At 48.0% G+C, this 27,888-nt stretch overlaps 1 protein-coding gene across 12 annotated transcripts in view; it reads right to left on the bottom strand.

Annotated features, from left to right (window-relative positions):
* ATP2B4 (ATPase plasma membrane Ca2+ transporting 4) overlaps nt 1-26,755 on the bottom strand; it is a 114,875-nt gene extending 88,120 nt beyond the window's left edge. For 9 of the 12 annotated variants that reach the window (XM_065539961.1, XM_015448407.3, XM_074033516.1 and 6 more), the window contains exon 1: nt 26,332-26,755. The gene's annotated coding sequence lies outside the window, so the exon portion shown is untranslated. Of the gene's footprint in view, nt 1-2,406; nt 2,678-25,483; nt 25,629-26,331 lie in introns of those variants that run through there. The other 3 variants (XM_045395244.3, XM_015448410.3, XM_065539972.1) reach the window with 2 other exon arrangements.
* Nucleotides 26,756-27,888: the final 1,133 nt, after the last annotated feature.

Raw genomic sequence — 27,888 nt, 5'->3', positions numbered from 1 at the left:
AATAATAATGAAAAACTTTGAAACATCATGAGAATTACCAAGATGTGACACAGAGACATGAAATGAGCACACGCTGATGGAAAAATGGTGTTAATAGAGTTGCTCAACACAGGGTTGCCACAAACCTTCAATTTGTTTAATAATTTAAAAAAAAGGCAGTGTCTGAAGTGCAATAAAATAAGGTATGCCTATAATTTTTCTTCTTTTGAATTATTTCTTTTAGAAGTTGCTTTAGTAGGCCTGGCACAGTGGCTCATGCCTGTAATCCCAGCACTTTGGGAGGCCGAGGTGGGAGGATCACTTGAGGTCAGGAGTTCAAGACTAGCCTGGGTAGCACGGTGAAACCCCGTCTCTACTGAACATACAAAAAAAAATTAGCTGGGTGTGAAGGCGCATGCCTGTAATTTCAACTACTTGGGAGGCTGAGGCAGGAGAATCGCTTGAACCTGGGAAACGGAGGCTGCAGTGAGCTGAGATTGTGCCACTGTACTCCAGCTTGGGGGACAGAGCAAGACTCTGTGTCCAAAAAAAAAAAAAGAAGTTGCTTTAGTGAAGGAGTCTGTTGGTAGAAACCTCTGTTGTTATTTGTCTGTAAAGGGTTTTGTTTTGCCCACTTTTTTGTTTTGAGACAGAGTCTCGCTCCATCACTCAGGCTGGAGTGCAGTGGCATGATCTCGGCTCACTGCAACCTCCGCCTCCCAGGTTCAAGCGATTCTCCTGCCTCAGCCTCCTGAGTAGCTGGAACTACAGGCGTCCTGTCACCATGTTCGGCTAATTTTTTTTATTTTTAGTAGAGACGGGGTTTCACCATGTTGGCCAAGCTGGTCTCGAACTCCTGACCTCAGGTGATCCCCCTGCCTCGGCATTTCAAAGTGCTGGGATTACAGGCATGAGCCACCGTGCCTAGCCGTGTGTTCATATATTTAGATACAGGCTCACTCTGTCACCCAGGCTGGAGTGCAGTGGTTTAATCGAAGCTCACTGCAGCCTCGAACTCCTGGACTCAAGTGATTTTCTTGCCTCAACCTCCTAAGTAGCTGGGACTGCAGGCGTGTGCAGCTGTGCCCAGCTAGTATATTTTTTAGATAAAGCATATAAAGCAAGTACAAATAATATGTTTCTTTAGGCATACATATGTTTATCAAGAGAATGGTGAATACAACATTACAGCGCAAGGCAGTGGTTGGGATAGGTGATGAGGTGGGGGGATAGAATAGGAAGGGCTCATAGGTGGATGCAAATGGTAGTGATCTCATTTTTGGGTGGTGGGTTCAAGTGTGTTCATTACGTTAAGAAAAATCATTAATAGCATATATAAATAAGTAGAAAAAGAGAGGCATGCATAAACCAGTCAAGAAAGTGTCATGAACTGTAGATTTTTCATCCAATTTTGTGCATCTGAGAAATAAACAAGAGATAGAACTAGAAATGAAAGGCAGAGACAGAGAGAGAGAGAAGAAGAAAAAAAAAGCTTCCTATTTTTACCAGCAACCTTTTTTAACTTGTATGATCAAAGATAGCCATGGAACCACCTAAAGGTATCAAGACTCTTTTAAATAAGAACTTTTGTTGACAATTTCATGGTCTAAAATAGCCATTTAACAACACAGTCAAGGCCAGGCACAGTGGCTCATGCCTGTAATGCCAGCACTTTGGGAGGCTGGGGCAGGAGGATCACTGGAGCCCAGGAATTAAGAGAGTAACCTGGGCAACACAGTGAGACCACATCTCTACGAAAACACAACACAAAACAAAACAAAAAAAAACCATAGTCAATATACTGCATCTGATGTTATTAGCCTAATAAAAAAAATATCAATCAACTTAAACATTCTGGCTTTTTGGTGGTGGTAGAGGGAGGAGGGGGATGAGAGTGGGAGTACAGTGAATGGCAGAGGTGCTCATCTGCATTTACTGCTCTAGGGACAAGAGGCCTGGGAGCTGCCCCGTGCAGGACCTCCGTGGCCCGCACGCGGAGCCTCGCACCAGCGAGTCCCGGGGGTGCGGCAGCCTTGCCGCCGTCGCTCGCCCCAGCCAGCCCCGCTCCCCCCGCCCGCCCTCACCCCGGGCCGGCCGAGTTCGGACCTGCAGCTCCCCCGCCCTTTGCGCGGTGCGACTCAGCCGCAGGCGCCAGGCTCAGCTGGCTCCCAGCGCGGCCCGGGGAGCAGCTGGGGAAACAAACGCCTTAGCCCTGGAGGCCTGGCTCAGCACAGAAGCGCCAAATAAGGCGGGCCGACTCCACCCGGGCAGCAGCGATTGCTCAGAGGGGGCCGATGACTCACTCGACCCAGCCAGCCAAGCACCTCTCTCCCTCCCCGGGGACCCTCGTCCTGTCCCCCACCACACCACACCACACCCTGGGGAACACACCTGGGGAACCCTCCCAGTTCTTACTCCGCCCCTCACCTGGCGTCCCTGAAACCAAACCCTGTGGCTTCAGTGGCTCAGCCGACTTCTCAGCACAGCTTCCCCGGGAGCTCCCGTCCTTGAGCTGCCAAAACCCAGGGGAACAGGGACTTGCTCCAAGCTTTACAGGGCAGGCATGCTTGATAAATGTCTATTGATCAATGCATGCATTATGTCAGAGGACAAGGGCAAAAACTGGGCTGGTTCTGGGATGTGTGCGTGAAAGCCACTCTGTTTACATCACCGTGGAAGGGAAGGCTGGGGTAAATCTGAGATGCTTCAACGCAGGCTATTCCAGCGTCTACAAGTGAGTGTTCTCATTAGTGCGCAGCAGCTCTGGAAGAAGAGGAGGTAACTTGGAGCACACCCCACTTAGCATATGGGGACCCTGGGCCCCAGAGTGGAGAGTGTGACTTGCCTGGCTGGGTATGAGTGGGGACTGTGGAGTTTCCGTGACCTCAATTTTTCTGGGCTGTAAAGTACAGCACTTGTTTTTTTGTTTTGTGTTTGTTCTTTAGTCAGGGTCTCTGTTTCCCAGGCTGGAGTGCAGTGGCATGATCAAGGCTCACTGCAGCCTCAATCTTCCTGGGCTCAGTAATCCTCCCACCTCAGCCTCCTGAGTAGCTGGGACTACAGGTATGCACAGCCATGCCTGGCTAATTTTGTTTTGGGTTGGTTTGGTTTGGTTTTGGTAGAGATGGGGTTTCCCCATGTTACTCCTGGGCTCAAGCTATCCTCAGTCTCCCAAAGAACTGGGATTATAGGTGTGAACCACCATGCCCACCCTAAAGTGCAGCACTTTGAACTTTTCAAAGCACTTCCATTTAGATTCCATCCTCTCTCCTTAGATTATCGTAACTATCGTTTGTGGATACAAACAAATGATGAACGAGACAAGTGAGGCTCAGAGGTTAAGTGACTTGCTCAGAGTTAAGAGGTTAAGGTCACACTGTTAGCTACTGGCTTGGTCAAGAGTGGAAATAAATTAAGGAATTCTTTTTAATGCCCCAAGATTCCAAGATTTTTCGCCCACTTTGAACACATCATTCACATTTGCTGGAACTCTCCCACTCCACAGCATGGAGAGAAGCCACCCTACTCAAGAAAGAGGACTCAAATTTTATAGGAGCTGGAGAAATGAATGGTCTCCCCAACCTCAGGGGAGTAAGGAAGGCCTTTCCCATGCAACAATCTCCAAAACTACGAATCTGTATATTTGTAGGTACTCCATGGTATACAAAGTACTTTCACATCCATTATCTCAAGTGATTCTTGTCACTTACCTTACCCTGTAAGGTATTCAAGAGGATATTATCTGATATTTTAAGGAGAGTGAAAAGGCTGCAGCAGTTAAGTGGCATGTTCAACAATAATACCCCGTTTCCTTCCCATGTGTTGCATTACATTGGTTCCCCTGAGGTTCTGAGATAACCAATGTAATGATGAAAAACTCTCTATATTCATAATGGAAACCCAAAGCATCTCCCTCCATATTTCTCATCTCTGTCCTTAAGATGCCCAGGTAGGAGGAAGGTGGAGGGGTGAAACCTTGGTATGGGTCAGGGGACAAACTGTGAGCACAGAGTAGCCCAAGGCTTCCCCAGAGTCATATGGCAAAAGGTGCTACCAGCTCATGGGTGAACCCAAGACTCCATGTCCTGGCCCTGGATCCTGCACCGAACAGGTGCCTTGGACCAGCCTGTATCTGTCATGGAGGCCACCAGGACTCTTTATCACTCTTGAATTTGTAGCAGTCAGTTGTACAACCTCCAAGAGGCTGGCACCTCAGGCTGTCACTCCAAAGCTGCCTAACTGCCAAGGGGTGTCGAGTGGCCCACCATAAGCACAGAGACTTTCCCACCTAGTGTCCCATCACAGACACTAGACATTGTCTTTGTCCCCAGCTCCACGGTTGCTAATTATCTTTTGGCTGGTGACAGCCTCCAGATCTTCCTTTCTCTCTGCCCCTTCTTGCTCTATTCTTGGATTTTTTTTTTTAAACGCTTCTTTTCTTTAAAAATATAGCTGCAGATAAAATATACTTAGCTTCTCTTTCACACATATACATTTAAGAGAATGAAGGCAGGAAATCTTTATGGTTCTCTCCAATCACAGGCCAGCATGAGAACCCAAACCACCAGGAGGAGCCAGCCTCTCCGCCATGAATGAGTAATCCCACTCACACGTTTATAGGGGGCTTTATTTAGGGTGTTCCACATCTTATTCCAGAAGCCTGGCCTTTAGCTGAGCCTGCGTAAAAGCCACTTTACATTTTGACTCCCACTTCAAACACAAGTTGGCCTGCCCATCTTCTCACACCTTCATGTGCGATCCAGATACATAAAGGAAGGTACTTCCCAAAGGCGACCCTAGAGTTCCAAGCCTTCTCCCCTCTCTGATTTCTCATCCCAGGATCAGACCCTGTGCACCACCCAGGCTGGCTCCAGGTGATCATCTTCCAAAGCAAAGGCTATGGCCATCAGCACTTTTTTTTCCCCTAATCATTTATTCATATTTTAAATTTTTTGGGACAGAGTCTTCCTCTGTTGCCTAGGCTGGAGTGCAGAGGCACGATCTTGGCTCTCTGCAGCCTCAACCTCCTGGACTCAAGCAAGCCTCCCACCTCAGCCTCCCGAGTAGCTGAGACCACAGACACGCACTACTACGCTCAGCTAATTTTCATACGTTTTGTAGAGATGGGGTCTGACTAGGTTGCCCAGGCTGGTCTCGAACTCTTGGGATCAATTCTCCCGCTTTGCCTCCCAAAGTGTTGGGATTATAGACGTGAGCCACTGTGTCCAGCCATTTGTTTTTTGTTTGTTTGTTTTCTGTTTTTTTAGAGAGAAGCTCTTGCTCTGTCGCCCAGGCTGGAGTGCAGTAGTGCAATCAGAGCTCGCTGCAGCCTCAAAGCCCTGGACTCAAGGGATCCTCCTGCCTCAGTCTCCTGAGTAGCTGGGACTACAGGTGTGCGTCACCACACCTGGTTAATTTTTTTATTTGTTATTTTATTTAAGTGATGGAGTCTCACTAAGTTGCCCAGGCTGGTCTTAAAACCCTGGCCTCAAGCCTCAGCCTCCCAAAGTGCTGGGATTACAGGCATGAGCCACCGTGCCCGGCCCTTCAGCTTCTTTATTTCCCTTCTAAAACCACAGACACTTTGCCTCTGGTTGCCTGCTGTCATTGGATTCCACTGGACTATATTTGGGGCTGACTTGTGACCAGTTCTTTATGATGTGGGAAAATGCTCATGATCTAGTATTGGGTAGGAAAAAAAATTAAATCAAAATCTTATTATGCAACGTGTTCCCAATTTCGTTTAAAAAATGTATATACTCACCCGCGTATATAAAAGACTAAAAGAGACTACACCAAAATGTTAGCAGTTATGTCTGGACTTGTGAAAGTTTTAGTTTTCTCTTCATGCTTTTCTGAATATTCCACACTTTCTAGGATGATCCTGTGTAGAGGCAGTGCATAGCTCAGAATCTTTTTTTATTTTTATTTATTTTTTTTGAGATGGAGTCTCGCTCTCTTGCCAGGCTGAAGTGCAGTGGCACAATCTTGGCTCACTGCAACCTCCCCCTCCCAGGTTCAAGTGATTCTCCTGCCTCAGCCTCCTGAGTAGCTGGGATTACAGGCACCTGCCACCATGCCCAGCTAATTTTTGTACTTTTAGTAGAGATGGAGTTTCATCACGTTAACCAGGCTGGTCTTGAACACCTGACCTCAGGTGATCCACCTGCCTTGGCCTCCTAAGGTGCTGGGATTACAGGCGGGAGCCACCGCACCTGTTTGAGTCTTTTTTTACTTTTATTTTTTAAAATTTTTTAGAGATGGGGTCTTGTTATATCACCCAAGTTGGATTCAAACTCCTGGACTCAAGCAATTCTTCTGCCTCAGCCTCCCAAAGTGCTGGACTACAGGCACGTGCCACCACACCCTTGGACTCTAAAGTTTGGGAGCCATGATCTGAATTCCACATCCACCACTTGGTAGTTGTGGGAACTTGGATAAAAGTATTTTATCTCTCTGAGCCTTAGTTTCTTTATTTGAAAGGGAAGATAAGAATGACTCCTTCCTTATTAGGATTGTCATGAGGAGGGAATGAGGTCATGCAGTTTTAGCATGTGTTTTGGTGCCTGAAATACAGTAAGTGCTCAGTATGTGTGAGATCCTTTTTACATATTACTTTTATACTCAGGAAAAAAAGTAAATGTTCTTAAAAAATAACCACTTGGCTAAAAAATTGCCATTTGGATTAAAGTACACCGAGAAAACAACAAAAGCCCTTCTGGAGATGTGGTGTCTCTAAAAGTGACTGAAACAAGAATGATCATAGAATAAGGTAGGGTTTAACTATGTCAATGTTCCTATGAAAAGGGAATATACGGCTGGGTGCAGTGGCTCACGCCTGTAATCCCAGCAATTTGGGAGGCTGAGGCAGATGGATCACAAGGTCAGGAGTTCAAGACCATCCTGACTAAGATGGTGAAACCCTGTTGCTACTAAAAATACAAAAATTAGCCAGGCACAGTGGCAGGTGCTTGTAATTCCAGCTATTTGGGAGGCTGAGGCAGAAGAATCGCTTGAACTCAGGAGGCGGAGTTGCAGTGAGCCGAGATCGTACCACTGCACTCCAGCCTGGGTGATAGAGTGAGACTCCATCTCCAGGAAAAAAAAAAAAAAAAAAAAAAAAGAAAGAAAGGGGAATATAAGATGGGAAGGTGTTGAATGAGGAGTGATGACTGTGATGAATGCAAAGTTGATGAAAGAAAATATAGATGCTTTTTAAATGAAAAAACAAACAAACAAAAACTCACAAAACTAGCTAGATTAGATCACAGAATAATGGACTGAGCTATAAAGCAACAAGCAGAAGAAAAGCATGTAACCCAGAAAGTAGGGAGAGTCTGTGGGTTGGGTAAGCAGGAATGCTCTGTCTAGCTAGGGCGTTAGAGAGGCAGTGTTGCCTAGGGCCCAGGCAGGATGACAGGGGCTGAGTCAGAAACAGCCCTGGGTTAAACTGGGGCAGAAGTTAGATCACATTTAGACAAGGGACTTTGGGGATTGGAACTATGGATTCGGCCAGCCTGGGGAGCTCTGAAACACAACCGTTTATAGCACTAGGTGCAGGAGACAAGCTGAGTAAGTTAGGAGAAGGTGCACTTCACTAATCTGAATATAACTGGGAGCCTGGATCTTCTGACATTGTTCTTAAGCAGTGTGGCCTTCCAATAGCCTGACCTGTTTTGTGCCAGTGACACTAGAGGACGTTGGACACCAGAAAGAAGTAAAAAGAGAATCACCACCATTACTAGGATGCCAAATGGTGTCCAGACCTCCTCTCCACCTTGGCATAGTGGCCACATAGAGTCATACAGAGTGGGGCTACAGGGAGCCTCACAAGCTCCCAGCTTGAGTTTGAAGAGGGAGAGCGAAAGGTGGAACTTCCTTAGACAAGGGCTCAATAATTCTAGGAGACCAGTTCCTAAGCCAAGTCTCCTGGGGAACTGGCCATTGTTTCTTTTCACATTCTAGTCACCAACTTCCTAGGAAGATGTCCCCAGTCTCTGTCACCGAAGCCCAGCTGAGCAAGACAGCAGTGAGATCTTACTTTTAAATGTTGGTACCCAACTATAATTAATCTGTAGCATTGTTTGGGTAGGAGGAAGCAGAGAATGTTAGAGTTGAAACATCCTAGAAGTACATTTAGCCCAAACTATTCATTTTACATCTCAACAAATTGAAGCCCAGAAAGGTTCAGTGATATTTCAAAAGTGATAGAACAACTTAAGTGGCTCAAATTCCAGGTCTCCCAATTTCCAGTCTGAAACTCACTTCTCTAGACCACCCTGCCTGTCATTAAGAAACCTTTGCAATTATTCAGGCATGAGATGATGAGGTTTTGAGCAGGAAAGGCGGCTCTGGGAAGGAAGAAGGTAAAGTTCACCGTGGTCTATTTGTTTAGAAACAATTTTCTATTTCTTTATACCCATCCATCCATCCATCCATCCAACCATTCTTTTTTTTTTTTTTTTTTTTCCTTTTTAAGATGGAGTCTTGCTCTGCTGCCCAGGCTGGAATGCCATGGCACGATCTTGGCTTACTGCAACCTCTGCCTCCAGGGTTCAAGCAATTCTCTTGCCTCAGCCTCCTGAGTAGCTGAGACTATAGGCACATGCCACAACATCTGGCTGATTTTTGTACTTTTAGTAGACATGGGTTTTCATCATGTTGGCCAAGCTGGTCTCGAACCCCTGACGTTAGGTGATCCACCCTCCTCGGCCTCCCAAAGTGCTGAGATTATAGGCGTGAGCCAGGGGGCCCAGCCCATCCATCCATTCTTTACTGATCCTCATTCTATGAGCCAAGGACTGTGCTAAACACTGAGTATATAGGAATGACTAAAGCATCACTCTCCTTTTAAGTAGCTTGCAGGCTGGTGAGTGGGCTCAGTGAAAACGCTGCAGCCAAAACCAACAAGTCGCTGCATCTCAGAAACCATGCTGCCATAAGCCTGTTCACATGAACTCTCAGCTAATATTCACACCCTTGTCTGTAAGTCACTGCCTCTGAAACCATCTCCCATCATTGGATGCTATCCCTGAGAAACTGGGAGGGGACCAGAGAATTCTCCCTGTTCCAAGAGAGCCTGGAGCACTTAAGTGATCTATAGGAAGCAGGAGCAAGAACTGCACTTAATGCCAAGCACCTTCCAGCCAGGAAAGGCAAGTTCTGGTTCACGCATTATCTCGGCCAAGCTGCCACTTCTTGCCAGCTAAAGTCTCTGTGTGGGTGTGTGCTGGGAAAAGCAGGGAGATTCCAGTCTGAGACTCTCTTGCCTGTTTATCCAGGGGCAGCTCAATTCCAGTGCAGCTGACAGTTGATCTGGGTGACCAAATAGTGATAGCACCCTTGGGCTACAGCTTCTACAAAAACAAGTAGTGTTGTCACCCAGTCTGACTCTCTCCATCAACAAGAGATTTCCCAGCATTGACTTCTACAGCATCTACTCCTAGGGGAGGAATGCAGGGCAAGAGTAAACAAGGTGAGGTGGTTGCAGCTGTCTACCCTCCACTCTGCCTTATTTCATCAGGACTCTTCTTGCTCAAATATCAAGCAAAGCCGTAGAGCTGGCACCAAGAGGGTAACCTGTCTCATGGAAATGATGGGGCCCCTGGTCAGCCCCTTGATGGAGAGGTGCAGGAGGCTGGGGCCTCTGGGCCTTTTGTTACTGGGAGACAATAGGCTATGACCCTTTTTTTTTTTTTTTTTTTTTTTGAGACGGAGTCTCGCGCTGTGTCACCCAGGCGCCCGCCACCACGCCCGGCTAGTTTTTTGTATTTTTAGTAGAGACGGGGTTTCACCATGTTAGCCAGGATGGTCTCGATCTCCTGACCTCGTGATCCACCCGCCTCGGCCTCCCAAAGTGCTGGGATTACAGGCTTGAGCCACCGCGCCCGGCCGACCCTTTTATAAATATACTGAGTCCAGAGGTTAGCAGGGAGCAGGTGGGCAGGCTGGTGCCAGGCTCCATGGAAAAGAAAGGGAGAAATGGAGGGACAAAAGAGGAAAAATTAAAATTCAATGACTACCCTGGCTCATAGTAGTGAGCCAGGCACTCAGAACATGTATCACTCTGCATTTGTGTATGTTCACATTTTCCAGAGGAAATTGAGTGTGAGAGCCTAAATAATTTGTCCATGGTCACATAGCTGGCCAGCCAGACTTGAACCCAGTTCCATCACACTCCCTCAAATCTGCACTTTTATATAACACCACCTGCTGGGATTGGAAGGCCAATTGGGTGAGTTAGGACACAGAGCATTGTTATACAGAAAGGAACAGGAATGGATTCAGGATTTGGTAAGCTCTGACCCCTAGGGCGGAAAACCCAGTGGAAATTTGCATTCTTTTCTCTATCAATATAGGACCTCAGCATCCTGTTTCCTAGTCCCAGTAAATGGATTTTCCAGTGTTAAGGAAATCTCTTTTCAACTGCTCCTCTTACAGGGCGAAATGGCTTAGGTCAGATATACAAACAGAAAACAGATAAATCCAGGGTCATACTTTCTTTCAGACTTTTTATATTGCTCCTAATGTCCCCTATCAGATTAGACTGTGAGGCCAGGTGCAGTGATTCATGCCTGTAATCCCAGCACTTTGGGAGGCAGAGGCAGGTGGACTGCTTGAGCCCAGAAATTTGAGACCAGCTTGAGCAACATAGCAAGACCCATTTCTAAAAAAAAATTTTTTTTAATTAGCTGGGTGTGGTGATGCACACCTGTAGTCCCAGCTACTCAGGAGGCTGAGTTGGGAGGATCCCTTGAGCCCAGGAGTTGGAGGCTACGGTGAGCCATGATGACACCACTACACTCCAGCCTGGGCGACAAAGTGAAATCCTGTCTCTAAAAACAAAAACAAAAACAAAAATGAAAACAAACAAAACATAGTAGGCTGTGGGGTTAGGGACCAGAAGCATACCCAGAGGGTTACCCCGCTGGTCTCAGTGGCCCACTGTCTGAGTCCTTTTTCCCTCTGACACTGGGAAGCCTAGGAGTACAAAAGTTACCAAAGCAAAATCCACTCGATGATTTTTTTTTATTGAGTACTTACTATGTGCCAAATACTGTTCTAGGCACTTGGGATATATCAATGAGCAAGACGAATATCCTTGCTCTCATGGAGCTTATCTTCCAGGAGAGTAAATAACCCTTTTTTGTGTATTAGAAAGGCCATGAGCTTTGGTGTCAGGCCTGGGTCAGATATCAGCCCCAACCCTAATGAGCCAGATGATCTCTGGGCAAGCTATTTAACTCACTGAGTGTTAGCTTTCTTATCTGTAAAATGGGAACCATAGCATGTTGTAGGACTGTTGTAAGGATTACAGATAATGCATGTTAATTGCCTGGCACAGAGCAGGGTACAAAAATGGTTAATACTATTTTTCTAGTCCCAGCTGAATCCACAGATTCTGGGACAACTCACATGCCCTGTTATTTAAGGGCTTCAACCAGAGCATTATCTTTAAGATACCCTAGAGAGAGTCTGGTGTGCTGAACAACGTAGTTGGGTTTGAATCAACCTAAGGTCAGTGAATTTTCCCTCTAGAAATGTCTGCTCCCACCCCTAGACCTAATGGAAAAGATAGACCTGATTAGTCTCCCTCCCCTGCCGCAAGCCACAGATCACTGGAGTGCAGTGGACATCAGATCTAAGCTGGAATCAGCATCTGTTGGCGTTTGGACTGAGAGACAGAGTTAATTTACTTTGGAGAGCTAAGCAGGAAGGCCACATGGGCTGAGAGATAGAACCTACTGCCTGGTTCACCCGCAACGGGTCCTGTGCTTGTGGGGGAAACAGCAGGAGCCCATCTGTGAAGAAGAGAGTGCTACAGCTCCAGGATGTAGGTGTGGCCCACAGAGGGGCTACACTTCCCACACCTAAGTTCTGTGCTATTTCCCTGTAATGTTCTAATAAAGCTCGCTTTTACTTTTGCTTCTTTGAGTAGGCTTCTGTTCTCACAACCAGATGATCTCCAAGACAAAGCCTGTATCTGTCTCAGAAGGTGGTTGTTGTGACATAATTTGGAAGCATCTGGCATTTAGTCGACATTCAATAAATGCTGTTGAAACTCCCCATGTTCTTGACAACCAGTCAGTCACTCAGCCATGGAAAGAGGAAATCTATAAACGGGCTAAACTAAGGGTACATCTTAGCCTTATGGTTTATGAACATCTTTATCAATGTGGAAAATGAAGACAATGCTAGTATCGACCTCACCGTTCGCTGAGAATATTAAATGAGATGATTCAAGTTTAATACCTATCACATAAATAATAAATGTTAGCTCAGATTATTACTCCTACCATTGTCATAATTATTTAAGATGTGACAAGAGCTGGGCGCAGTGGCCCACACGTCTAATCCCAGCACTCTGGGAGGCCAAGGTGGGCAGATTGCTTGAGACCAGGAGTTTGAGACCAGCCTGGGCAACATAGTGAAACCCCATCTCTACTAAAAATACAAAATATATATATATATATTAGCTGGGCATGGTGGCACGCACCTGTAGTCCCAGTTACAAGGGAGGCTGAAGTGGGAGAATCACCTGACCCCAGGAAGTCGAGGTTGCAGTGAGCCATGACTGCATCACTGTACTCCAGCCTGGGCGACGAGAGTGAGACCCTGTCTCAAAAAAAGATGCAACAAGTGTTGTTTTAGGTCTTAATCTAGGCAAGGAGGGAGGATGCAGTGAGAGCAGAAGTGGGAGCACACAGAGAACAGGAGGATGTTCTGGGGAGTGGGGTCAAGGGGTTGGGCAGTCAAGAGAAGGAACTGAGATGGAGAAGGGGAATAGGAAGAGGGGGGTCACTGGAATGATAAGCTTTACGTATATCTAGCACTTCAATGTTTATGGGATGCTTTTACTTACAATACCTTATTTGTCTGTCATAACACTCTATGGGGTACATAACGAAAGGTGTTATTATACAAACTTTAAAGAGGGCAAAACTCAGGCTAGGTGCAGATGTGTACAGCATGTACCAACTGAAGCTAAATCCACCCCTTTATCCTTTATACCACATTGCCTCTGAAAATAGGGATTAAGAGGCTGAAATAAGAGGTAAAGACTGGAGAAGAAACAGGAGGGCTTTTCTGGAGAGGTATTGTTTTATTTCTCAGTACCATTTGGATTCCTCTGGGTATCCCAGCAACAGAATATCTCCACCCCATCAGAGGCAGAGGCTCCAGATATAAGCAGGAGATGGTAAAGTCAGGGAACATCAGGAGGCCAATGAAGCGGCTGAATAAACCAGGCTGGACCCACACCCAGCTTCATCACCGTGCCCCGGTCCAGCAGAAGGCTTTCTTTAGCAAAGGACAAGCGCAAGCCCTTTACCATTCAGGCCATGGTCTCACTGCTAACACCAGGGGCTGCCCTGCAATTATATCTAAAGCCCCTCCCAGCTCAGTTGTGTGTCAGGTCTAGATCTTACCTCCCTGAAGTCAAGGGTTAAATGTGCTCTCCAGGGAAACAAATGCTAATTCTCTGGAGCACTACCAACAAGCAGGGCTTGCTGTGAGTTCCCAGGCTCGGGACAATCATCCCTGAGCTTAAGGTCAGTGCTGCTTAGCCCTTCCTTCGCCTCCTGGATACCACTTCTTCCCAAACCCTTAACATAGTGCTTGGCATATGGTCTGTGCTTACTTCATGTTTGTTGGATAAATAAATGGGTACGTGAAAAAGCAAATGAATGACAGACTGGCTCTGGCAATCAAATCAGCCTGGGCTGTCACATTATGGTGACCCCACCCTCTTGACTCTTAGACCCCAAATCAGAGATCAGCGGCCAACCTGACTTAAACAGCTGCTAAGGAAGGATGGAGTTAATACTGCTTCCCCTCTGCACTTCCTCTGACCTTTTGGAGGAGCCACACCCTGAGGAAAGGGTAGGGCCAAGAATACCCTGGCAGGAGGAGGTCTCTACCCACCTCTTTCCAGGACTTCTGCCTCCCCTCTCAATTACCCTGCCTCTCTCAGCTCAAGGCCCAGTGTGCAAGGAGGAGCTGTGGAGGGGACCGTTAGGAGCTGCATGGTGATGTGAGCTGCACGGTGATGTGGGCAGTGCCAAATTCTTCTTTGCATTTTCTGTAGTGCTAACGACCTTCATTGTTAATAATAACAGCAACAATAACAATCATGCCACCAGCACCTTTATGGTTTCTAGAATCTGTCTTCCAAATTGCTCCTAGCACATGACCTCATACCATCCTTGGAGGGACAGGGATAGTTCTCCCTGCCATGTGGGTAGAGACGTTGGGTACCAGGGAAGTTTGGTGTTGATCTGGTCACACAGTGTTGCAGTGATGGGGTCGAGGGTCCAGTCTTGGAGTGGGGAGAACTGGGCTGTACCCCCAGTTCTGCCTCAAACTAACCCAGCGTCTTTGGGCAAGTCTCGAGGTTCTAGTTCTCCGTCCATCTCAAATGCTCTGTCTCAATAAAATGAGACTGGTGACCAGCCCAAAGCCTGGTGACCGCCCTCCCCTGTACAAGGTCAGAAAGCCCCTGAAATGGATGCTTACTGTGCCTATCCCTGCATCCTAACAGATGTCATATGAGTGCTCTCCACAAAGAAGGTTGTAACATGGACGGCAGGGAGGAAACATCAAAAAATCATCCTAATGGTCCATGAGTGCCAGGAGAGCGACAGGCGGCAGGCCGCTGCTGCCAGATGCCATCCTGCCCACGGTACCGGCGCTGGCTCAGACAAAGGCTGGAGGCCTTCCAGTGAGTGGGATCAGACAGCCTCCCTTACCTGCCAGACCGATTCTCCAGGATGCTCCGAGTGTCCTCAGTCGGGATGCAGCAGCATGCCCCTTCCTCCCCATCTCCCCTCCCCTCCTCCATCAAATCTATCCTTTCTCTTTAAAATCCTGTTTGGCAGTCACCTCCTCCATGAGTAATTTCCAGTTGAGCCCTGCCAAATTCTAGTCTCCCCATTCCTACTAACACCCCTTCAGCCCCCAGCCATCCTATTAGTAGCTACCAGCCATCACTAGGTCATGTGTCCCTGTGCCAGATGAGATTTCAAGTGTGTGTTCCCGGTCTTGTATCCCCCTAGACAGAGGACGAATAGGGCCAGTATTTCCTATCTCCTCCTTTCTTAAATTTTCCTCCATCTTCAGCTCCCAAGATAGGAAGCAGGGCATTCGGGACACAAGAATAGCGGACTATAGATGGATGATACATTCCTCTCTACCTTGGGCAGTTTCCCTGGCCAGTTGCCAGGAAGGCTAATGCTAGAATCTCAGCCAGAGTCCAAACAAGGGCTCTGCCAACATGTCTACCTCTAGGGCCGAAAGTCTGGATTGGCAGGGAGGGTAAGCTGGCCTAGCAGCTGGCGACTTCGCCCGAATTTCTAATCCAACCCACAGCTCACATGAAAACCTAACCTCTCCAGCTCACAACACTGACTACAATCCCACTGACATTCCTCCACTGTCGAATAATATTGTAGGGGAGCTACACGAATTGCCTTTGTAGGTCAAAAGCGGTTGTATATTGGCATTTTCATATGGTTCAATCTAATAACTTTTGAGGGATTATGTGCCCTAGGAAACTTTGTGAAAGTTTGAATTTCTCTACCTCTAGCTAATGTGCCTTAGTTTCTGGCCTAGGACATAGCAGAATTACGGCCTTGGAAGGTACTTCCTAATCGAAGTTCCGGGCAGGTGGAGGTGGGAAATCTTAGAACCTGTTCTACTCCCAAACCTCAATGGTGGCAGTCCAAAGACATATGCTTTTTGGCCTCTTTTCCCCTGCTTATCCTGGGCAGAAGGGTGGGATTTGCAAGTTGTTACATTGTGCTAGATTCTATCTGTGATAAAAGAGTTTGGTTTGGGCATTGAGAGTTTTACTCCTTTGTCTTCTATAGAAGAGGAGGGTCTTGAATCAGGAATATCTGTATGTCCAAACTTGGTTTCATGTAACAGTGCAGTTGATGAAGGCTCAGAGATATCCCCTGCTTCAATCAAGGTTACACAGCAGACAAGAGTCCAGATGACCACTTTTCTGACTCCCAGTCCCGTGCTCTTCTGGCAAGCCTGGCAGCCCACTAGAACAAACTCCTCCCTGTCTGCCCCCTTCCAACTTCCTGGCTCCCGCTCTTTCAGGCTCCCTCACCAACACAGAAGGGGAATTGACTAAAGGATTAATAGCCCTCGCCTACATGAGCCTACGTAAAAAGAGCCCTGAGTCATGTAGGGCCTAGCCCCAGGGTTTCCAGGAGAAGAGAGGGAGAGAAAAAGAGAGAGAAGCCATCCTGGAAACTCAATCTCTCTCCAGAGCGAGGACCAGGATGGGGAGGTGGGGGTGGGTAGCACAATGATTTGGGTCAATGACAGGACAGTCAGGTGTGCTGTCCTTGCCAAGGGATTGCCTAGAAGGCCTTGCTTAACTCAGGCGTGAAGGCTCTGGGCAGGCACTGCTTGCTGGTTTCTTCCAGAATCACCTAATTAGAGAATTCTAAGGGATGCTAAAGGTTGGTCAGCAACAATCTCTGGGCTGTTTGGTCAATTTCTTCTCTTACAGCCTGGGACCGCCCTCCTCAAGTTAGGCGGGTGACTCTGGAAGCCCTCAGTCCCCAGGTTCCCTCAGCTGGCCGCATGGCATGGTGGGAGGATGCCTGTCATCCTGCCTCCCTTTGTGGCCCACCCATCAGGGCACAGCTGCTCCTGTCTGGACAGAAGAGGCTGTGGGTGGGGAGCAGTGAGGGTGGGAAGGAAGGCTTCCTAAGGGACCTTACTTTCTCAGAAGATCCCTCTGTGTGTTCCATGGGGACTCTCAGCACTCAAGAGCTTAGAAAAGACACTCCTATTGGTCAGAAGTTTTGCAGATAAGGTGAGAAGAAACCAGGAATCTAGGAGTGCCTCTGGCATGGACTTCTCTCTCTGGCTAAGTGTTTGGAAAAATTTCAAACCTGAAAGGTTGAAAAAGATAGCACAACAAACAACTGCAGACTCTTTACTTAGTTTCATCTTTTTTTTTTTTTTTTTGAGACAGGGTCTCACTCTGTCAACCAGGCTGGAGTACAGTGTCATGATCACAGCTCACTGCAATCTCGACCTGTTGGGTTCAAGTTATCCTCCCGCCTCAGCCTGCTGAGTAGGTAGGACTACACACAGGTGCACAGCCACCATGCCCAGCTAATTTTTTATTTTGTAGAGGTGGAGTCTTGCTATGTCATTCGTCTCTACAAAACAACAACAACAATAACAAAATTAGCCAGCCATGGTGTCATGCACCTGCTCCAGCTACTTGGGAGGCTGAGGTGGGAGGATTGCTTGAACCTAGGAGTTTTAAGCTGCAGTGAGCTATGACTGCACCACTGCACTTCAGCCTGGGTGACAGAACAAGGCCCTGTTTCAAAAATAAATGGGGGCTGAGCGTGGTAGCTCATACCTGTAATCCCAGCACTTTGGGAGGCTGAGGAAGGTGGATCACCTGAGGTCAGGAGTTTCAGACCAGCCTGACCAACATGGAGAAATCCCATCTCCACTAAAAACACAAAATTAGCTGGGTGTAGTGGTGCATGCCTGTAATCCCAGCTACTCAGGAGGCTGAGGCAGCAGAATCGTTTGAACCCAGGAGGTGGAGGTTGCGGTAAGCTGAGATTGTGCCATTGCACTCCAGCCTGGGCAACAAGAGCAAAACTCCATCTCAAAATAATAATAATAATAATAAAATTAAATAAATAAATGAGGCCGGGTGCAGTGGCTCATTCCTGTAATCTCCACACTTTGGGAAGCTGAAGCAGGTGGATTGCTTGAGCCCAGGAGTTCGAGACCAATCTGGACAACATGGTGAAACCCCGTCTCTACAAAAAATATGAAAATTAGCAAGGCATGATGGCATGCGCCTTGTAGTCCTAGCCACTTGGGAGGCTGAGGTGGGAGGATAGCTCGAGCCCAGGAGATCAAGGCTGCTGTGAGTTGTAATAGTGTCCCTGCACTCCAGCTGGATGACAAAGCAAGACCCGGTCTCAAAAACAAACAAACAAACGAAGAGATACATTTCTGTTGCTTATTAAGCCACCCAGTCTATGATGTTGTTTCAGCAGCCCAAACTAAGCTATGCTAAGACCAATCTTTCACCCCATTGGGTGAAAGATTTAGTATCCATTAAATGCTAGACTAAATCAGCTATTAGAGTAGAGGCTGCAAACTGGTCAATTTAAAGTTCCAACCTGGCACAGTGGCTCACTCATTATTCTGGTGCTTTGGGAGGCTGAGGCAAGAGCATCGCCTGAGCCTAGGAGTTCAAGCTACGGGCCACTGCACTCCAACATGGCTGACAGAGTGAGACTCTATCTCTAAAAATAGGTAAATAAATAAAGATAATGTTGGCTAAAAGATGCAAAGTTTCAATTAGACAGAAGGAATGTTTCTGAGATTTACTGCACAACATGGTGACTACAGTTAATGTAACGCATGTTTCAGAATTGCTAAGATTTTAAATGTTTACACTACAAAAACAATGATAAATGTGTGAGGTGATGGATATGTTGATAGTTTGACTGAATCATTCCATAATGTATACATACATCAAAACACCACATTGCATCCCATACATATATGAAACTAGTATTTGTCTATTAAAAATTAAATTAAAAAAATGTTTTTTTTAAAGATGGAGTTTCACTCTTCTTGCCTAGGCTGGACTGCAATAGCGTGATCTTGGCTCACTACAACCTTCGCCTCCTGGGTTCAAGCGATTATCCTGCTTCAGCCTCCCAAGTAGCTGGGATTACAGGTATGCACCACCATGCCCGGCTAATTTTCTATTTTTAGTAGAGACAGGGTTTCCCCATGTTGGTCAGGCTAGTCTAAAACTCCCAACCTCAGATGATCTACCCACCTCAGCCTCCCATAAAATTAAATTAAATTTAAAGAAAAATGTTGGCCGGGAGCGGTGGCTCAAGCCTGTAATCCCAGCACTTTGGGAGGCCGAGACGGGCGGATCACGAGGTCAGGAGATCAAGACCATCCTGGCTAACACGGTGAAACCCCGTCTCTACTAAAAATACAAAAAATTAGCCGGGCGTGGTGGCGGGCGCCTGTAGTCCCAGCTACTCGGAGGCTGAGGCGGGAGAATGGCGTGAACCCGGGAGGCGGAGCTTGCAGTGAGCCGAGATCGCGCCACTGCACTCCAGCCTGGGAGACACAGCGAGACTCCGTCTCAAAAAAAAAAAAAAAAAAAAAAAAAAAAAAAAGAAAAATGTTGTCATTACTACTAGATTTTATTAGTTGGAATTTACTTATTTATTTATTTATTTGATACAGAGTCTTGCTGTGTCTCCCAGGCTGGAAGTGCAGTGGCGTGATCTTGGCTCACTGCAACCTTCGCCTCCTGGGTTCAAGCGATTATCCTGCTTCAGCCTCCCAAGTAGCTGGGATTACAGGTATGCACCACCACGCCCGGCTAATTTTCTATTTTTAGTAGAGACAGGGTTTCTCCATGTTGGTCAGGCTAGTCTAAAACTCCCAACCTCAGATGATCTACCCACCTCGGCCTCCCATAAAATTAAATTAAATTTAAAGAAAAATGTTGTCATTACTACTAGATTTTATTAGTTGGAATTTACTTATTTATTTATTTATTTGATACAGAGTCTTGCTCTGTCTCCCAGGCTGGAAGTGCAGTGGCGTGATCTTGGCTCATTGCAAACTCCGCCTCCTGAGTTCAATCAATTTCTGGCTAATTTTTATATTTTTAGTAGAGACAGGGTTTCACCACGTTAGCCAGGTTGGTCTCAAACTCCTGACCTCAAGTAATCCACCTGCCTGGGCCTCCCAAAGTGTTGGGATTACAGGCGTGCCCAGCTGGCACCACCGTGCCCAACTGGCATTTACTTTTTAATTTTTTGAGACGGAGTCTTGCTTTATCATGCATTCTGGAGTGCAGTGTCATGATCAGAGCTCATGGGAGCCTCAAACTCCTGGGCTCCAGCGATCCTCCCACCTTGGCCTCCGAATGTGGTAGGATTACAGAGTGAGGCCTTGTGTCTAGCCTCGTTGGCATTTCTGTTAAGAGTTTTCCCTCCCTGCTCCTCCTTGTCCAGGTCAACTGTCAAAATAAACTCAAGGAACTTTTAATCTTCAATGTGTTACAATCTATTACCATTATCCTTTTGAATGCTCAATGCGTTTCACATCTGGCTGGCGGGAGACCCTTTAAGCCAGCTCCTGTGCCAACATGTCATGACATGAGCACGCTCTAGTTTCCGGCACAACATAGTTCACTTATACTTTCCTGGTCTCAGACTTGGAATTAGTCATTTCTTCAGGGAGCCCTGTTCCTTACAACCTCCCCCGTGGGAAGTTGTACTTAGAAATAAAAATCCAGGTAGTAGGTGTGTTCCTGTCCACAGTCCTTTCAGTGGACAGACCCACAAGATATACAAAAAACCCCACAAGATTCTTTTTCCCCTTCCCTGGTTCCATACTTATATCTCTCTTTTTCCATAGTGAGACCCTGATTTCCAGAAATATCACCATAGTTACTCATTTCATCTATCATACAGTAAACAAAACATAGTTTCCAATTTATGACACAAATACTACAACCAATAACATGTCTACAAAGTAAAGGTCAATATTTCTTTGTAGTTTTTTTTTTTCTTACTTAAAATATGAATTCCACAAAGAATATAGAATCAGGGTTTTAAGCTTAAAAAGTACTTGAATTAGGCCAGGCGTGGTGGCTCAAGCCTGTAATCCCAGCACGTCGGGAGGCCAAGGCGGGTGGATCATGAGGTCAGGAGATCGAGACCATCCTGGCTAACACAGTGAAACCCTGTCTCTACTAAAAATACAAAAAATTAGCCAGGCATGGTGGCGGGTGCCTGTAGTCCCAGCTATTTGGGAAGCTGAGGCAGGAGAATGGCATGAATCTGGCAGGCGGAGCTTGCAATGAGCCGAGATCCCGCCATCCCACTCCAGCCTGGGCGACAGGCTCCATCTCAAAAAAAAGAAAAAAACAAAAAACAAAATTCTTACTTCTCCTGCTTTCTTATCCCAAAGGTGGCATACTATATACTGTATTACGTCTTGGTTTTTTCACTTAATAATATATCCTAACAATCATGTCATGTAAGTTGGCAGGGCTCCCAGTCATTCTTTCTTTTTCTTTTTGGCTGCCTAGTATTCTATGGTATGGATGTACCATTGTTTGTTCAACCATTTTCTTAAGAATGGGCATTTGGATAGTTTCCAATGATTTCCTATTGTAAATACGCCTTTAAAAAACACCTTGTGGCTGGTCTTGGTGGCTCACGCCTATAATCCCAGCACTTTGGGAAGCTGAGGCAGGTGGACTACCTGAGCTCAGGAGTTTGAGACCAGCCTGGGCAACATGGTGAAATCCCATCTCTACTAAAATACAAAAAATTGGCTGGCGTGGTGGCGTGCACTTGTAATCCCAACTACTCACAAGGCTGAGACAGAATTGCTTGAACCGGGAAGGTGGAGTTTGAAGTGAGCCAAGATCGCGCCACTGCACTCCAGCCTGGGCGACAGAGCGAGACTCTGTCTCAAAAAAAAAAAAAAAAAAATCACCTTGTATGTATCTTTCCATATTTGTGAATGAGCATCTTCTGGATAAATTCCTAGAAGTAGGGTTGCTGGGTAAATGTGTATGTAGCTTTGTTAGATGCTGCTAACTTCCTCTCCATTGAGGGTGTACTACTGGTTTGTACTCCTGGCATTGTTTATGCAACCTAGGTAGACCTTGCTATGAGGTGTTCTAAGCTAAGACTTTCCTTGAACCTAGCTGAGAGTCCTTGACCTTCCTACCAATAAACACACTGCTCCAAACTCCCTCTGCCACACCCCAAGTGAAGTGGCAGAAAGGCAAGAGGAAGGGGGTCTTATTAATCCCATCCCAGTTCATCTTCCCTGAGTTGTCCCAGGGGTTTGTGCATGAAACTTGGGAAACTAGAGCAGAGGTGAGTGATGAGGCTGAGGATCTCAGGCAGACAGGAACTGGGGTGAGGAAAGGTAGAAATGGGGGCTCTGCCCCTTGGCACCTATGTTCTCAATCCTTTTCTTTCCTTCGGCCTCTCCACTATCCCTTCACACATAGACTGCCTCTCAACAGCTTCTTCTCTGACCTGGGGCCCTTGGCTCTGGTTCTCACTAGATCCTGCCTGGTTTCCCTCCTCAACCCAAGTTGGTGTAGGCTGAACACAGAGGACTGGCTTAAGGTAGAGGCAGAAATAGAAAGTCTCTGTCATTTCTGTTTTAACATGTGCGGAGGAAATCAGTCAGTGGAACAAGAATGGCTCACACAAGGGAAAGAGGAAAGAGGACACAAAGAGAGATACTGGCAGAGGAAGCCAAGGGCAAAACATTCCACACAAGCATTTTGGACTCCAGCCTCAGGGCCTGCTCTAATCCTATGACCTGTAGAAAAGGGGAAATGAGTGGAGAAAGGTTGTCATCCCAGTCTGACAAGGCAGAGGCCTTGCTTTTCTCATCGCTCTTTCCTTCTCAGCCCTACCCACCAAATACCGACTGGGATGATAGGAATCAATGCTTATCTAAGAAACAGGGAGCTGGACTGCATAGGGAGCCTTGTTTGAGAGGCACCCTTTGGGGGAAGAATTCAGATTGCCTGAAGAATCCTTCCAGAGAAGGATAGTTAAGACTCTGAGTGGGGTGTTCCCCTTCAAGGTCAGATTGCTAATCTAACCTTGGAGTTTGGAGCTAATCTAACCTAAATCAAACAGTTTTTTAGGGGTTTGGCTAACGGGGTTTGTCTTGGTTATTCTGGGGACTAAGAATGAACAAGATGGCCGGGCGCGGTGGCTCACGCCTGTAATCCCAGCACTTTGGGAGGCCGAGGCGGGCGGATCACGAGGTCAGGAGATCGAGACCATCCTGGCTAACACGGTGAAACCCCGTCTCTACTAAAAAACACAAAAAACTAGCCGGGCGAGGTGGCGGGCGCCTATAGTCCCAGCTACTCGGGAGGCTGAGGCAGGAGAATGGCGTGAACCCGGGAGGCGGAGCTTGCAGTGAGCTGAGATCCGGCCACCGCACTCCAGCCTGGGTGACAGAGCGAGACTCCGTCTCAAAAAAAAAAAAAAAAAAAAAAAAAAAAAGAATGAACAAGATTCTTTCCTCTCTCCAAGGTTTAGTGGGTCTGCAATGCTCTGTCCTAGTGGGCAGGGCTGATCCATGTCTTTGGGTGCTGGGTCCAAGGCCAGGAGCATTGAAAAAAAAAAAAGAGAGAGAGAGAGAGAGAGAGAAAAGTGCCCATCGGGGTTTCGGAGTTTTGGAGAGAAGCTAAATTCTTGAATAAGAGGCAGTTTGCAGTGGAAGACTTGACCTGCTGACAGGTGGCAGGGAGCAGCCCAGCCCCTGTTCCTCTCAGGACCTCGGGTCAGTGGGAGTGGGGAAGAGTAAAGCCTCCCGATATCCTGGCCCAGGACGTCCAGCCCCTACACACCACCTTACCTCTTCCAGCACCCACACCTTCGGCAAATTCTAACCGCTCTCCTTCTGCCCCTAACTGGGTCCTCTCATTTTGATTTTCTTCTGACGAAGACCACAGCAATGTGACAAATCTGCCTAGCCACGCCCTGTCACCTCTACTGTGCAGAAGGGAAACTGGAGGCCAGACGGCGGGTTAGGAACTCGCTGGCATCAGGCTGATTCCAAGGCCCCCTAAACTGCCCGTACTTCTCTCAGTGCGCGTTGACCCAGCGCTCTAACGTCCCAGGCTCTGTGCTGGGCGCTGGGAGTCCCAGGGGTAAGACAGGCTGTGCTCCTTTGACTTGACCTTCAATCCAGAGACTTGGTGGTAAATGGAAGGGAGAAGGGTCTGAGGCTCGGCACGACCTGGAAGGCAGGAAGCCTCCGTTGGCAGCTCAGTTCGCATTCTCCACGGAGTTCTCAGACTACGGCAGAGCCCGGGAGGGTGGAGCCCAGCAGCGGAGAGGCTGGCGGGGCGGGGTCGCAGAGGCCGCGGAAAGCAGAGGGGCCGCGGGGTTGCGCAGTCGATCCCGCCCCGAGCCCCGGGGGAAGGGCTGAGACTGCGGGAGCCGATTCCCCGCTTTGGCAGCGACCCCAGGCTCAAAGCCGCGGGAGCAGGCAACCCGGTGCGCGCTAAATAACGACCTCACGGAGAAACAGTCCCTGAGCCCGTCAACATCTACCCCTAATCAGATTACTGAAAATAGGAAGGCCGGCTGCAGGAATAGTGACACTCTGGGCCCCCACGACGGGAGGCCGCGGCGGAAGCGGCGTGATTTTCGGGGTTGCACCTCAGCAAGATGGTGGCAGGGAGGATGGGACTCCCGAGGAGGAGCAAAGAAATGGATCCCCTCCCTCCAGAACACCGGCATTGATTCTCTGTCTTGGGGCCCCTGCCCACTGGGGAAGGCCTCATTCCCTTACCGACCAGAATACAGGTAGGGAAGAGTCTAGCCAATGGGGTGCAGTCAGATCAATTAACACCTCAAAATGAAAATCGGTTCCTGTTGCTTCCTCAGCCCCGAGATGAGCTCTCCTCTAAGTGTTTTGCTTCCTTCTCCCCCAGTTTCTCAGCTGTAGCCTTTACCACTCCTCCAAGCCCTGGGGCTGAAGGCAGGTGTTTCCTCTCCCCCAGCCTGATTCCCACAGATCTGTCTGCTTCAGGGTTTAGGGCCCACCTTCCAGAACACGGCTTACCAAGCTGCCACCATCCTTCCTGCCCCTCCCGGAGTCTGCTCCCCAAGCCACCACCCTCAGCCAAGGAGGGTAACTCAGCTCATGGGCTAGGAGGCCTCTTTCCGTCCCCTTCTTCCTAAACGCTCCTGGCCCAGCCCCTCCTCACCCCCAGGCTCCTTTCCTGGGCCTGGCCCAGCCTGGAATAAGCTTGGTCTCCTTCCTCCAGGTAGAGGGCCCAGAGTGAAGGGGGCACAGGAGGGCCTCCAATGAGAAGCCCTGGAGAAAGGGCAGCTTGGGGAGGGGCTTAAGGAGCAGGGCGAGGGTCTCTAGACTCCCTGCCAGACTCCTCACCCAGAGGAGGGAGCACTACAGAATGGGATTTTGTTTCCCTTCCCTCCCCAACTCCTTTCCCCTCCCCACAGGGGCCTCAGTTGAATGCCGGCCTATTGCTTCATCTGACATTCCCCCTGCCCGGCCAGCAGGCGCCGGCATCATGTCTGCAAGTTATTGTAAGTCCGGCAGGAATGCCCAGGAGGGAGGTGCCTCTGGCCAGCAGAGTGCCCACTCCCCTCCCAAGATGTGGCTGGCCACTCCTGCACCCTCCACACCCAGTTGGAGAAGAGCGGCGGGTACCCTCAGGGAGGTGGAGGAGTGTATGAGGCCAGACGTGACTCGGGGAAGGATGCCAGCAGCCCCCTCTACCAAGAGCGAACCAAGTACGTAAGAGAAAGAGAGAAAGGAGAGCAGGAAGGACAATCCCATTCTTAATTCCTAGCTCTTCAGCAAACCAAGGAAATGACCCAAGATGCTCAGGGACCCTTCCACAGATGCCTGTGGCCCACCCCGTCTGCCAAACACTCACCAGCCCCACAGTCTCCAGCCTTGAAATCGGAAACTTTTCAATTCACCCTTCTCCTTCCTCCCCTTTGGGACCAGAGATGTGTGGGGCGGTGCCCTCGGAGACACTCATACAGTTGGTTCTGGACGCTCACACACTCTCAAACAACAGCGGTACGAGGGAACTCCCAGCTTTTTCCACAGCTAATTATAGATGTGAAAGTCTGAGGATGTTTTGCAAGCAACACAGAGAAACTGCTTAGGTTTCTCTGCAAAGCTAAAGAAATTTAATTTGTGCACTCTCCTTCCCCCACTCCTCCCAACTTCTCCCAGCCCACCTCTACCCCATGGCCCCAAAGTGCCCCTCTCCTAGTTCCCGCTGCAGCCCCCCTTTCCTGCCGAAGATTTCTTTAGTTCCTTTTTTTTTTTTTTTCCCATCTCTCTTTTGGGCTTTTGAGAAAGGGAACAGACACGGAAAATATTTTTGCAACAGTTTTCCATCCTGCGTCTCATTCCCAAGCCAAGGGGGAAGGGGAGGGCAGGAATGGAATGGGTTGAGGGAGGGGAGATAAATGTTTTTTCCAAGAGTTCAATTTTGGTGTCAAAAAGAGAGTCCCTCCATTCCCCTACCCCATAGCACAGGAATGACAAGAACTAAAAAAAGAGAGATAAATCACTTATTTGACTATACAGTTTCTCAGAAAACAGTATTTGACAAATCTGTGCACACACACATATTTTTAAAAATCCTCCAAACCCAGTCGCATGAAATATGCTAGAAAGAGGAAAATCGGGGAGTTTTAGAAGCCACTGAGAGAAAAGAAAGAAACAAAGTTTGCAAATCACAAGTCAATTCATTCTCTGCAAGCCTACCTCTCTTTCTAGCAAAGATCCAGGTTTCTCCAAGTGGGACTCTCCCTCCGGGTTTCCATGGATGGGGGTAGGGTGGAGTGACCACCCACCAGTCTCCCCAGTGTGGCAACCAAGCTGGAGACGCTGGCTTTGCTCTCTTGCCTTTCCGGCTAAGGCCGGGGAGTGGGCTGGGTCTCCTCCCCCTGCCCTTCCAATGGGAAGGACCTCTCAGGTTCCTGAAAGAAAAAGGGTGCAGGAGAGCTGGACGGGTGTCTCTGATCTTGCTCTCTTCAGAGGGATGGTTGCCCAGGAAGTTCGTGCCCCCCTCCCAGCCCCCAGCGTTGGACAATCTCAACAGCAGAGCTTTCTTAAGAAAATGCTTGTCATGGCAACAGCTCTAGCTAACTCGGGCCAGACTCCTGCTCACCAGCTCTCCCCAAGCAGTGCGGGAAGAGAGAGGGGAGGAGCAGGAGCTGGAACAGAGGTGGGACTTGGCATGAGGCCAAACCATTACTCTACTGTTAAGGTGGCCCGATTCCTGCGGTTGCTTCCTGGTTCGTCTTAAGGGGGAATGGGGAAAGAAAGGGAAGGAATCCTCTCCCCTGTCGGCTTTCTTCTCCACCCTTGCTCTCACTTGTTGAATAGAAAGCTGAGTGGGGTGGAGGAGGGGTGAGGGTGGAGGTGGGGAGTGGATGTGGGTGGCGGTATTCAACGGTTGCTGGGCGGAGGGGAAAAAAAAGGAAGCTTCGGCAGGCGGTTGGCTTCCTGCAGCTCCCATGGGCCTCTCAACCCCTTACTCACTTAGATCCAGGACCCAGAAACCCAAGGTGTCTGTGGACACTTGTATGTCCCCTCCCACCTTCCTGCTCCTGTCTGAATAGGGGGTTCCTTGGAGAAGGAGAATAAATTGTTTTGTAAACACACACACACACACACACACACACACACACACACACACACACCTCCTCCCCGACACCTTATATACAGGTCACATTTTGTTCCCTCTTGCCCCTGTACCCACCAGAGGTATACTGACAGTGCATGAAAATAGCTGCCTACTTTTGAGTCCTGCTATGCGTAGGCTATGACACCAAAAGCTTTGTCTATACGATATCATTTCTAGTCCTTATGGCAATTTTGAAAGGTACTTGTTATTAGCCTCATTTCCTAGCTGAGGAAATTGAAGATTGAGTGTCTGGCCCAAGGTTATACATCTGGTTCATGACAGAGCCAACAATTCAAGGCCAAGTCAGACGGACTCCAAAGCCCAAGTACTTTCCTGTACTTGTATCATACTCTGGCACACATTTCTGTTTTAATTTGGACACACTCAGACATCCCTGCACACTTATACACAGCCTGTAAACTGTTAATCACACCCCCATACCCACACACCCACTAGCATTGTGCAACAGTGCCACCCATAGATTTTGCATAGAACTTTATGGCTTTCAAGCACAAACATGCACCATCAGCTAGTTCACACAACAACATATCTTCATTGACTGACAGATTCCCACACCTACCTCAGCAAACACACTCATGTTTATATGCTTGTGGAAGGCGTGTTGACATATA

The sequence above is a fragment of the Macaca fascicularis genome, chromosome 1 (assembly GCF_037993035.2).
Source record: "Macaca fascicularis isolate 582-1 chromosome 1, T2T-MFA8v1.1".
Classification (NCBI taxonomy): Eukaryota; Metazoa; Chordata; class Mammalia; order Primates; family Cercopithecidae; genus Macaca; species Macaca fascicularis.
The sequence above is the reverse complement of the archived record's forward strand: the minus strand, read 5'-3'. Positions and strand labels throughout refer to the sequence as shown.